The sequence below is a fragment of the Podarcis cretensis genome, assembly GCF_951804945.1.
Source record: "Podarcis cretensis genome assembly, chromosome: 14".
NCBI lineage: Eukaryota > Metazoa > Chordata > Lepidosauria > Squamata > Lacertidae > Podarcis > Podarcis cretensis.
In genome coordinates, this window is record NC_137183.1 from 17277577 (window position 1) to 17290938 (window position 13362).

The 13362-nt window shown below is 45.5% G+C and overlaps 1 protein-coding gene across 1 annotated transcript in view; it reads left to right on the forward strand.

Annotated features, from left to right (window-relative positions):
- ADAMTSL3 (ADAMTS like 3) overlaps positions 1–13362 on the forward strand; it is a 283673-nt gene that overhangs the window by 137744 nt on the left and 132567 nt on the right. The window lies entirely within an intron of this gene.

Genomic DNA, 13362 nt, shown 5'->3' on the forward strand with positions numbered 1-13362 from the left:
TCATGACTTTGGGGGCTGGCAGGGAGGAGATATTTATCCTGAGCTCCTTGGATGTGCCTTGGAAAATGAACCAATTTGCTTCTGATTATTTATTGATTTCACTTCTGGGTGAATCCAACAATTCCTTACACCTTGAAGATTGTACCCATCTCTACTTGTATATATTCCCATAACCTGTCCCATCCCATCCTTGATCTGTACTTGACCTGCCAGATTGTCTGATGGCCCTCCACTTTGAGTTTGTGTGTATGCGTGTTGCAATATTATTTGAATCCAAAGTTGTCAGTGCTTCACCTCCCTGTTACAGAACCTTGAAGTCAGCTGAGAGATAGCAAGCATAGCTTCAAAGTAGACAACTGCCATTGCTGATCCCACGGGCTTTCGTGAGATTTGTGGCAACTTGAAAATAAACTAGGGCCCTTTGAAAAAAATCTGCGTCAATCTCATGAACATAAGCAAAGTGTAAGTTACCTCTGTATGGATTTTTCAGCTCCTACCCCCTGCTTCCACACACCCTTCAAATCATAACCTTGTGTTTAAGATCACCTCTTGACCTCCTCCATGAACAAGACTTTGGAACCTGGGGTAAAAACCCAAATGATATTATTGTGTAAGGATCTACTAAATAATGAAAGAAGAAGCAGTATATGAAGGCTTTGAGTATTGCTCTTCATGATCCATACAATGCATTCACCAGCCTGCAGTTAAACTACTGCTCTCTTCCCATTCATTTGGAGATGTCTTAAGCTTGTTTGCTAAGGACTCAGCAGTGTCACCTTCACACTGATGCACCAGTCTCTGTTGATGAAGTTGAAGTGGTTGCTAATTCCACCAGTAGTGGATGATCATTGCAATCCAAAGCAGGCTTATTCAGCATTTCAGTTGCTACGTTTACAGTCGTACTTTAGTTTGCGAACGCCTTGCGAGTTGAACGTTTTGGCTCCCAAACGCTGCAAACCTGGAAGTGAATGTTCTGGTTGCGAACATGCTTTGGAACCCAAACATCCAACATGGCTTCCGATTGGCTGCAGGAGCTTCCTTCAGCCAATTGGAAGCCGCGCCTTGGTTTCTGAACGTATTGGAAGTTGAACGGACTTCCGGAATGGATTCCGTTCAACTTCCAAGGTACCACTGTATTCTGTCTCCCCGAATAAACGTAAGAAACAGACTTAAGTGTGTGAGAGTCTCCTTAGAACCTTTTTACCAGCTGCAAGACTCCACCTTAGGAGCTTAGTTCATCATGATTCCTGCCTCTGGAATCCCCAGCCCCATGAAAACTGGCTTTGACGTTTTTCGGCTGTCACGTTCCATTGTTATCAAGCACAAGACAGAACTTTCCATTTCAGAATCACAACATTATTAAATTGGTATTACAATCTCACAAGTACTGCCCCCCCCCCTCTCTCTATCTGTGTGTGTGTGTGTGCCTTTTGCCTAGCCGGTTGCCACAGAATATTTTAACTCTTATCATTTTCCTCTTCTCCCTTTGGTTTCCTTCTGTCATTATTTTTTCACATGTCTTGCCTCATGAACCATTTCTCGAGTTTAGAACCGTATGCCTGCAGTGCCATATCTATTGGGACAAACCAAAGTATATTTTAACTTCTGGTCATTACTGAAGATTTTTTTCTCAAATTGGAAAAATGCTAGACGTTGCTTTTAAAAGAAAAACTCTGTATGCGGTTTTGGTCACCTCCGCAATGTACATTTCAAACACCTTTATACCACTTTAAAATTCATGGCTTCTCCCAAAGAATCCTGGGAACTCTAGTTTACCCCAAACAAAGTTACTGTTCCTAGCACCTTAGCCAGCTACAGTTCCCATGATTCTGTGGGAGGAACCCATGACTGTTAAAAGTGGTGTAAGAATGCTTTAAATGTACGATGTGTGATCCAGCTAGAGTAAATCCTGGACCCACTCCTTAAAAAGTTACAGCTGCACGTCAGTATTAATGTGAATGACTCCCAAATTAGCAAGGAGCAGGGAAAGGCAATCTGCTTGGATTTCTGGGTCTCCCTTTTTATTCACAAGTACGGTAAACAAAACCGTACTGCAGTTGAAGAAGAATAAACTAAATATACTTTTCAATTGGTCATCCAGGTATCGTGTTTATTAGCTGGGTGATGGTCTGCTAGAAGTATGAACTGTGGCTCAGTTCTCATCTTATAAAAAAACTGTGATGTGGCTGAGTAATCGTTTCAAAGTTTTATACAGGCATCCTCCCACGGGGCGTGGAGAACAGTGGGGGTCCTTTGTGTGGCTCTGCTGGGCTGGGGGATCCTTTAACTCAGGGGTCAGCAAACTTTTTCAGCAGGGGGCCGGTTCACTGTCCCTCAGACCTTGTGGGGGGCCAGACTATATTTTGAGGGGGGAGGGAAATGAACAAATTCCTATGCCCCACAAATATACCAGAGATGCATTTTAAATAAAAGGACACATTCTACTCATGTAAAAACATGTTGATTCCCGGATCGTCTGCAGGCTGGATTTAGAAGGCAATTGGGCCGGATCTGGCCCCCGGGCCTTAGTTTGCCTACCCATTCTTTAACTGCTCAGCCGAGGGGAGCAGCAACTGCAGACTCCTCAGCCAAGCAGTTTAAAGATGCAGAGGAAGGAACAAACTGCCTGGACGCCTCGCCAATGCATCTCTTTTCTCCTTCTGTGTTGTATGAGGGCAGAGGGAGATGTTGGCTTCACTCAGTGATATATCACTGGTGTAACCGACACCGCTCCTGAGTTCCTCTGCTCACGTGCTCTGGAGGAAGTCGCAAGCAGAGGGACTCAGAAGTGGTGGCGGTTTTACCAGCGATACACTGCTGAGTGAAGCCGACATTACGGTCTGCTCCTCATACCGGTCCTGGGTGATATATTGACACAATGCCCAGGCCTAATCCAGGCTTCCACCATGAGACTTCATCTGGCAGTTCCAGAAGTGCCATCTTCTCACAAGAAATGGAGGAATTTGAACGCTACCAATGAGTACCAGGGAAAACACCTGTATCCACTGCCTCACAAACTGCAGCGTTTCTAAACACATAAGTACGATGGAGTGTTGAAAATCATGACACCTATCTATAAAACAGCCAGCATTGTCCATTGTACTTCGCTGGAGCAATGAATAGTAGTGTTTTCAATGCCACAGAGTCATTCCCGTCCCCCTAAAAGGAGGCAATATGGTCAGGTGTGTCCTCATCACCACCTACCCCCATGCAATGAGTGAATCCAAGCTTCCCAAATCTATGCATCATCTGAAAGAAAAATGAAAAATAAAATAAAATATAATGCGTATTTATAGCTGTGGAAGTGTACAGCACACCAAATGCTAATAAACCATACCTTTCCAGCATCTCCAAGAATGACAGTATAACTCAAATGCACTTGGTCCTGGCCAGTACTGTGGATCTTCTAGCCACAAATGGATCAACTACAGTTTGTAAAATTTCATGTTGGTCAGCCTCCAAATGGTAATAGCAGTGTGCTTTTCCAGTGGTATATGCTCTGTCATTATGGGGTTTATTCCCTCTCAAAGGTTGACCGCAGTTCCTCCACTATTTCAAAGAGAAGACTGGCCTTGTCAAGTAAAAGGGCCTGTGATATTAGTTGTCGCCCCAAATTTGCAAGACTTATACAAGTTATTGTCACACTCCGTGGGCTGGGTGGGTGTGTCTCCGGGGCTGTCACAGTCCCAGAAATTTCGGCTTGTCGCCAAAATACTTAAGAGTAGAGTCGGGGTTGGTGATGCAGCACGGTCCAAACAAACCAAGGTCAAACACAGGGGATGTGTGAAGGTTAAACCAGGATCCAGAAATAAGGTCAAGAAACAGTATCAAGGAACAGTCAGTATCATGGGGTATTCCAGAAGGTATAACACAGCAAGGAGGAAGAACTGGAGTCAGGAACAAGGAACAAGGTAACAAGAAGCCTAAGATCTGTGATGTTTCCAGCAACTAGAAAGCTCAAGAAGGAGACTTTATGTACCCTGGATTCCTAAACCACATCCTAACCACTGCTGCTGTCCATGAAGGATTGTTTACTTGTGAATAGAACTGCTACTCACAAGTAACCCCGATAGATCAAGGGTTCCCAAATTTGGGTCTCCAGCTGATTTTGGACTACAACTTCCATCATCCCTAGCTAGCCGTGCCGGTGGTCAAGGATGATGGGAATTGTAGTCCCAAAACTGCTGGAGACCCAAGTTTGGGAAACCCTGTGATAGATGCATACAGTGCCATCACTCTTTGACCTGGACCCAAAGCTTTTTGTCCTGGTGCTCTTGAGGTCTGGAAGAGAGGCTCCACCTCCTCTGACATTTCCAGAGGTTCTTCCTTGGGTATTCCAGAGCTCCCTCAGCATTCTTCAGTAGGATCCTGAGCAGTGGACTCAGGGAGCTTTGCCCAGTTTGTCCTCCAAGGCTTCCATGCTTGGCATGTGATTGGAGCTGGGCATGACATAATGATCTGGAAAAAACAAGTAATTGCGATGTATCTTGGGGGGCATCTTATCCATGAAACTCTTGTTACAGAACTGGAGGGGGGGTGTCCCTCTAAACACTAACATTAAAAAATGCTAGGGTTTTGTGTTATTTGTGATATGAAGGGCTGCAACGCTGCAAAGAAATTCCTGGGTAGCCTGGCCAAACTAGGGCTGTTAAGAGAGCCATTGTGGGTCATTAACAAGATAATGGAATTTCTTGCACCAGGTGTGACCGCAGACTGGAGATTTGGAAGGTTGCCAGGGTAACTGCTCTGGGAGAGAGCTTCTGGGAAGATGAAAGAGGAAGAAAGGCTGAGATCCATCTTGACTAGGGAGAAGGAAGGACTGCCTGCAGTGCTTTGGGCCATGTTGTAAGATCTGGACCTCCTCCATGCAGACGGAAGGTGTAAATATGTGAACAGACTGCATGATAGTCTCCGCTGTGTCTTCCATTCTCCAAAGGACACAGACCCTGTGTGCGTGTCTGAGATCCCATGTGCTCTTTCCACAGCTTGGCAGAGAGAGGGACAGGCCCCTGACTCCTTTGTAACACTATTAGCAGCTATGCCCTGCCCATCACTTAATGTCTGAGTGTTCATTAACTCCATCTGTGGAGTTAAAGGGTTCTGTTCTTCTGTGTCTTCTCCAACCACATATGCACACAGTGATCTTAGCAGTGAATCTAGAAGAAGAAGAAGTTGCAAATACAAGTTCACTGTTTCTGGATCCATCTGTGAGTGATTAGATATGATTGCATTTACCTGTATGTGTATACACCCCTTAAGGTGAAGAAGAAGAGGGGACCACAAGAAGATCTATTTGCATACAGTTGTATGCTCAGGTTCACATGCGTTCATCCAGGCTCACCCAGTACCAAAAGGGGAACTTTGAAACACTGCTCACTTCCAGTGCATTTATTATTGGTTCAACTCATTTCTGTACATATCTCAGAGGGGTTTACAACCTGACTTCAAAGCATTGGTAGAGGATTACAAAATACAAAAATAAGACATTTCAAATTTAAGTCCAATTACAAAACACCTGTTCAAGGAAGCATGATTAACAGGGAAACGGCAACTTACTGCATTGATGTGTGGAGCGGACCTGCATGATAAAGAAAAATGCTGCACACTGACAGCACGCATGACTTAAAAGCTGTCCACATTTTAATTGGGCTTCCCGTAACAAAAAAATGGCATGTAGCACAGAAAAGCCTTATAAAGAAGGCAGACAGGAACATAGGAAGCTGGCCTCATTTAGTGTCAGAGCAGCTGCCCATCTAGATTAGCATCATTAACGCTGATTGGCAGCAGCTCTCCCAGGTTTCAGACACGGCATTCCCAGCTCGACCTGCAGATGCTGGGACATAATAATAATAATAATAATAATAATAATAATAATAATAATACCATAGGTTCCGACTTTTTAACCCCGGAAAGACGACTTTTTAACCCCGGAAAAACCTCTAAAATGTCAGGGGTCGTCTTAAACGCCGGGTATGGGTTCGCTGGGCAGCGGCAGTGCGCAGCGGGCTCCGCACCGGCAGGAAGCCGCCCGTCAAATGCCCAGTGATGCTAAGCCGGCTTTGCTGGGTGGCTTCCTCCCGGCGTGGAGCCCGCCACCCACTGCCGCTCCCCAGAGAAGCTGCCACTTATTAGGCGACTGGGCGTATAAGTCGACCCCCCAATTTTGCCTAATACGCCGGAATCTATGGTAATAGTAATAATAATAATAATAATAATAATAATAATAATTTATACCCCGCCCATCTGGCTGGGTTTCCCCAGCCACTCTGGGCAGCTTCCAACAAAATATTAAAATACAATAGCCCTTCAGATATTAAAAGCTTCCCTAAACAGGGCACCTTTCAGATGTCTTCTAAAAGTCTGGTAGTTGTTTTTTCCTTTGACATCTGATGGGAGGGTGTTCCACAGGGTGGGCACCACCTCTGCCTGGTTCCCTGTAATCTCGCTTCTTGCAGTGAGGGAACCGCCAGAAGGCCCTCGGCGCTGGACCTCAGTGTCTGGGCTGAACGATGGGGGTGGAGACGCTCCTTCAGGTATACTGGGCTGAGGCCGTTTAGGGCTTTAAAGGTCAGCACCAACACTTTGAATTGTGCTCCCCCTGCCTATTTTTCTCCTGTGTTTTCCTTCTTTACCTTTCCCCTCTTGCTTTCCCCCCTCCATTCATTCAGGCTTACCTGCTTATGTAATGGTTATCTTTTCAATGCATGCGTGAAGGGATGAACGGTGGCTGAATGTGTAAAGTTCCTTTATTGTTAAAAAAATAAAACCGCCATAATTTTTTTATTGGGTGGTTTAGGGAAGATTTAAAGTGCTGCACTGAAGGAGAGAGAGAAACAGGTTGGAAAATTAAGTGTGTGTGTGTGTGTGCGCGCACGCACGCGCGCAAACACATGTATACATTAAAATACTTAGGATCAACCATTTAAAATTTATTTTCACTTACTGCTAAAATTAATAAAATGTAAATAAAGATGATAATGCATATAAATGTGAAGAATTTGCTGCCCTTTGCAGTACCCCAGATTTGTTGCCTGAGCTTGGCTTCCTCGCCATAGCTTATAATACCAACCCTGTCCCTGAGTTTGGCCCGTAATTAGCAGCTTCCCAAGATCTTTGGCACAGCCGCTTACATTAATCAGTACAATGAATAAGTTACTCAGATACGGCACACGAAGGGAGCATTGTGCAGAGCTTAAGCCAGTATTTTGGAATTCTGTGTAGATAAACAAAGCTTAACATTTTCTTCACACTCAAAAGGGTAGGATTACATTGCTCTGTATAATGCACTCTGTTAGTGGTATTTGTGGGAAGCGTTCAATCTCCAGTTGTTTCTTTCACATGCTAATATTATCTTTAGGAGGTCAAAAATAAAATAAAAATGGGAGCCAAGACAGATCCTGGACCACAGCCTTGTCCTAATGGCTTGTCCTGGAGAGATAAGTAGTCCACTATGGTTGCTTCCTTGAAGATCAGGGATGTGGAGGCTTTGTCCTCCAGATGTTGCTGGACTACATCTCCCATCAGCCCCATTTTTTAATGGAAAAGGGATGTGTCTGAGCACTTTAGAAAAGGTTCACCAGCACTTTGTCTTAATACTCAAAGTTCTAAGACTTTTTTCCTGGTTATCTTTATAGTAAGAAGGAAAGAAAGAAGTGGACCTGTGAATAACGTTAGCATTGGGGAATTTGTTAGTATCTCAGTTAGTGTGTGGTCACTTGTGGATTGGAAAGTGGCTAATTTCCTAAATTAGGATACTTGATTAACTGCTGGTTAACTGCAGTCCTTCTTGAGCATTCGCTGGAATAAGATGGAATGTGAATAAGCCTTTTGCCCTGCACACAGAGCTCCTTCGTGCAAACCAGCAAACAAGCCAAAGTCTTCGATTAAATTCAATAATATTTCACTTGAGCTGGGAAACTGTGCTTAACAGTTTCAGAATAAGCTGGGATATTGGTGGGGGACTTGGTGGCAAGCATGCTCACACCCAGCTCAGGTTGATTTGCTAGCTCCCGCCATTTCTGCACTGAGAGGCTTTGGCCTCAGTGATCTACGCCAGACTTCCTCAAACTTGGGCCTCCAGATGTTTTTGGCCTACAACTCCCATGATCCCTAGTGTGCTGGGCCTGGGGGTAACCCGAGAACTGCGGTCCAGGTCCGGGACAGAATCCGAAGGTTCCACTAGGAGTCAGTCTGACAGGGCCAAGGCAGGACACGAGGCAGGAAACCAGGCAGACAGGTACAGGATCTCAGGCAGGATCTAGCACACAGCAAAGTTGCTCCCGCAACCTGGGGCAGGGTCTGACAGCCTTTTATCTTTGTCGGGGTAACTCACCTCCCCGTTTCGCCCAAAGGCTAGCACTCCTCCTGTGAGTACTCAGGTCTCTCCTTCTCTCAGACCTTAGTCTCTGCAGCTCGGGAGACGTCGGTGGGTTACTAGACCCAGGGACCTCCTTAGCCTCCCCTGACCCAACCGGTAGTGGAGCAGCTGTAAGTGATGGCCCAGCTGAAGGCAATGAGGTAATCCCCACATCTGGAGCCAGGGCAGGCTCAGGCCCCTGACTCAGCCCAGCTGGTGTTTGTTGCAGGGGAACCTGTGCAGACTGGGACTCTTCAGGATCAGGCCCCAGACTTGGTTCAGATGATGCCTGAGGCAAAGGATCCGGTGCAGACTGAGACTCCTCTAATTCCAAGCCCGAGCCCCAGGCCATCACACCTAGCTAGCAGGACCAGTGGTCAGGGATGATGGGAATTGTAGTCTCAAAACATCTGGAGGGTCGAGTTTGAGGAAGCCTGATCTATGCTGTAATAATCTCCTGGATAGATTACTGCAATGCATTCAACTTGGGGCAATCCTTGACGACTGGCCAGAAGCTGCCCAGTGGCAAGAGGACATCATATCCCCTCTAGCCCCAGGGCACTGTCTGTGGTCGACTAGGCCTAAATCAGGTAAGCTCAGGTAAGCTCAGTGAGAGGCAAGGGGACACCAGAGGTCACTTTGTCAAGGATCTCCATCACACCTTGTATGTAGCTCTTCCACTGTAAACACAGTCCCCAAGAAATGCGCCTCCTCCTCCTTTTCCTTTGAATGTTTTGTAGCTAGTTTGAAGAAGAAAGTAATTTTGATACCCTGGGAAAGCTGTTTTTCCGAGTGGGAAAGTGCTGTGCTTCTTGTCCTAGCAGAAAAGTAGGAAAGTGATTTTTTGAATCCCTCTTTGCAGATGTTTATCTCTTTGGCAGCAGGCTTTCCAGACTCCTTGAAAAACACTCTCAGAATGCGTGAGAAGGCCCCCAGAAGAAAGGTTTTATATAGGCGTCCTCCAAAGAATCTTGGGACTAAACATAATCCAGCCACTATGCATCATGTAGAAAACGATCGGTTTGAAAGGAGCGTTTTTATTTTCAAAAACGAGAATCTGGAGGTTCATTTGGTGATCACGCAACTAATTGCACAACTCGTTTCATAGAAATATTTCAAAGCCCATTCGCAAGTTCAAAGGAAAGAAAGCGAGTGATGAAGGAAACTGGCCGTGCGGCAATTAATTGTAGAATATCTAGAACTTTGCAGACTTTGGAGTTATTCAGAATTCCTCATCTAGCAGAATCCTATAGTTTGTCACTAAAGTGTGCTTGCTTACCTTTCTGTTAACCTGAAATTCAGTGGCCTCTCCTTGATAACGTAACAGGCAAAAGCTGCGATAAAACTCCTACCGAGCAAGTCCAACCTTGGCCTAAGCAATGGGAGGTTTCGCTTTTCAAGGAAGTGTGGAAATTCCATATTGGAATGTTGGTGGCCTCTCCCTTTGCTGTGAATATTCATTCGCTCGTCCTCCAGTAATGAATGTCATGTGTGCACAGAAAACCCTTTCCAAGATGCTGTGGAACGGGGAAGGGAAATGCTGTGTTCCCATAATTGTTGTGCTCTGTGCCACACACTGCAAAGGCTGCATTGTTGCGGTAACACACAGTCTGTCACTGCAGGCTGTTTAGGCTTAGGGTCTGTTTTCTTCTTGCCAATCTTGCTGTCGCTAAATTGATGGCAAGGCTCCCATTGACTTAAGTGGGAACAGAATGAACCTAGGCTTCGCTGAAATATAGTAGGGTTGTTTTTGTGCAGTATTGGTGTTTCGATGGACAGCTCCAAGATCGCAATGCTGTCGCTTTAATGTCATGTATACTGGCGTAGCGTGGAGGGTAAAGTATGTGTGCTATGAGCCAACAGTTCTGCAGTTCAAACCTCACTAGGTGGCCATAGACCAGTCATTGTTTCCCTGACATCAGCCTGCCACCTGAGGAATCCTAACAGTGACCTACTTTATAAAGGTAAAGGGACCCCTGGCCATTAGATCCAGTCGTGGCCAACTCTGGGGTTGCTGCGCTCATCTCGCTTTATCGGCCGAGGGAGCCGGCGTACAGCTTCTGGGTCATGTGGCCAGCATGACAAAGCCACTTCTGGCGAACCAGAGCAGCGCATGGAAACACCGTTTACCTTCCCGCCGAAGAGGTACCTATTTATCTATTTGCACTTTGATGTGCTTTCGAACTGCTAGGTGGGCAGGAGCAGGGACCGAGCAACGGGAGCTCATCCCGTCGCGGGGATTCGAACCGGCGACCTTCTGATCGGCAAGTCCTAGGCTCTGTGGTTTAACCCACAGCGCCACCCACGTCCCGCATCCTACTTTATAGGATGGCTGTAATGACTGAGATTATGTATGTGAAGCACTCTGAACCCTCAACTTGGTTAAGTAGTATTGTTAAGAAAGCGCTGAAGCAGTGAGCTATGCTTAGGGCGACCCAGTGGATCTCTGGCTGAACTCTGCCCCTTTCCACATGGCTCTTATACTTCACAGTCCCATTCAATCTTTCCTCAATACATTGACGTGCTCCTCATTACTCTGAGTCATGAGACGTGTCAAGGGCAGTGTATATCTGAGATTTGGTACCTTTTTGTAGGAAAGAACATTGCAGATCTAAAATGTTAGCCTAATATTTGGGTTTATGTTTTAATTGGTTAGTATGTGTGCACCTGTCTTGTACATGGATTGTACAGGGCTATTTTTCCAGCTGGAACTCACTGGAACTCAGTTCCGGCACCTTTCAGGTGGCTGCCATTGCCATTATAAGAGAACAATGGGGGGGGGGGAGCGACCATGGTGTGTCCCAGCATGTCTTTTTCTAGAAAAATAGCACTGGTTTTGAATTGTATTGTGAAATCGCTTCGAGGTGCTTCATAAGAGATGCTTCATAAATGAAATTATGTGCACCATTAAAACTCACCGGTTCAACAGAGAACGCTGGATGCAGCTCGGCAGTTCTGCATTTCATGTAGAATGTTATTCATCATAAGCTTAATTGTTTATAATTTCCCCCATTGAAAATCAAAGGCGTTTACTCCCTAAGCAGTCTAGGATAAATCAGAAGAATGTCTTATGTATGGTTAGCTTAGCTGCCCAAGCAGAGCTGCAAAATGCGGCAGCCAGCAAGCTGAGGAAAGATATTTGCAAAAAAAAAGCGCCATGATTTGTAAAAGGGATTCATGCTTATCGATAAAGCCATTAAAAGTTTTCCCGATGGAAATTTCATTTTATGGTGATTGTATCATCTGTACTTTTAATTTGTGTTTGACACTGTTAATGGCCTTGTAGGCTGAGCAAATGCATTTCTGGATAGTTAGCAAGGGAGATTGGGATTCACTAGTAAGATCATACAAAAATGAGATACTAACAACTGCTCAGAAAAGCATTTTAATGGCCCACACATCTAGCAAATGGTCTCTCTCCCCCCCCCCATATGTTGTGCTTTGTTTATATAATTAGTTTGTGGTGTCTGAAAAAGTTCAGTAAAATTCAATTTAAAATAATTGGTACACTTATGTTTTCCAAAAAGGTAAAATTACTGAATAAACCGGTACCATGGAAGGGTGTATGTGATGGGACCGTGATTTGCAGTCAGCCAAGGGTTCTTAATTCTTGATCTGAAGCCAGGATTCTGCTTGGATAGGGAACTAAGGTTATTCTAATGCTTTTCTTGCCTCTGAAGTTAGTAAGTGATGAAAGGCAACTCTAAACAACAGAGTTACAGATATCTTCAGAGTTACATTGGAGGGAATAGCATTCAGCTTACAAGGAATCCCCATATTTCTGAGACAGGAATACCAAAATAGGTTTGACTGCTGTCGTGAGAATAGTTGTTTTAAAGTCGTCCCCCCGCCCCCCGCTCAGATGTGAGAATCAAGACGCACTTTTGAACAAATGAGGACGAAACCTATAGAGCAGCCACGTTACATAGGATACACTATTATTTTTATTGTTTATTTATACAGTGGCGTAGCGTGGGTTGTCAGCACCCGGGGCAAGGCAAGTAATTTGCGCCCTCTAACCCGTGGATTTGCGCCCCCTAACCCTAACCCCCAGATGTTGCGCCCGGTGCGGCCGGCCCCCCTGCACCCCCCACGCTATGCCACTGTATTTATATGTTGTTGTTGTTTAGTCGTTTAGTCGTGTCCGACTCTTCGTGACCCCATGGACCAGAGAACGCCAGGCACTCCTGTCCTCCACTGCCCCCCGCAGCTTGGTCAGACTCATGCTGGTAACCTCAAAAACACTATCCAACCATCTCGTCCTCTGTCGCCCCCTTCTCCTTGTGCCCTCCATCTTTCCCAACATCAGGGTCTTCTCCAGGGAGTCTTCTCTTCTCATGAGGTGGCCAAAGTACTGGAGCCTCAGCTTCACAATCTGTCCTTCCAGTGAGCACTCAGGGCTGATTTCCTTCAGAATGGAGAGGTTTGATCTTCTTGCAGTCCATGGGACTCTCAAGAGTCTCCTCCAGCACCATAATTCAAAAGCATCAATTCTTCGGCGATCAGCCTTCTTTATGGTCCAGCTCTCACTTCCATACATCACTACTGGACTGTATTTATATAGACATCATTTATATGCCAAATGGCTTGAAGGCTGTCAGAGGGCAGTTCTGTTTTCGAAGGCCTGCTCTGTCTAAAGTCCAGCAGAAAGATACAGAGGGCTAAAAAGAGAGGGGCAAGACTTCTGAAGTTTCCCATCTGCAGTTAGCACATGAGAATTAAACTGAGTAGGCACTCACATGGTCACCTGCTCACTGCTGTGCCTGTTATGGCGAGTAGTCTGGGATTTCTCTTTAAATTAAAACAGTTATTTTACGCAAACACACATATTTGTGTGTGTGTGTGTGTGTGTGTGTGTATGTGTGTGTGTGTGTGCATGAGAAGAAGACAACAACCCTGGTTTGACCAGAGAACAAGTGAAGCAGGAGAAAACATCAAGGCCTTCTTCTGCTAGACTGTTCCCTCCTCCCTCTGCCCAGCCGACTTACATTCTATATCACTTGTTT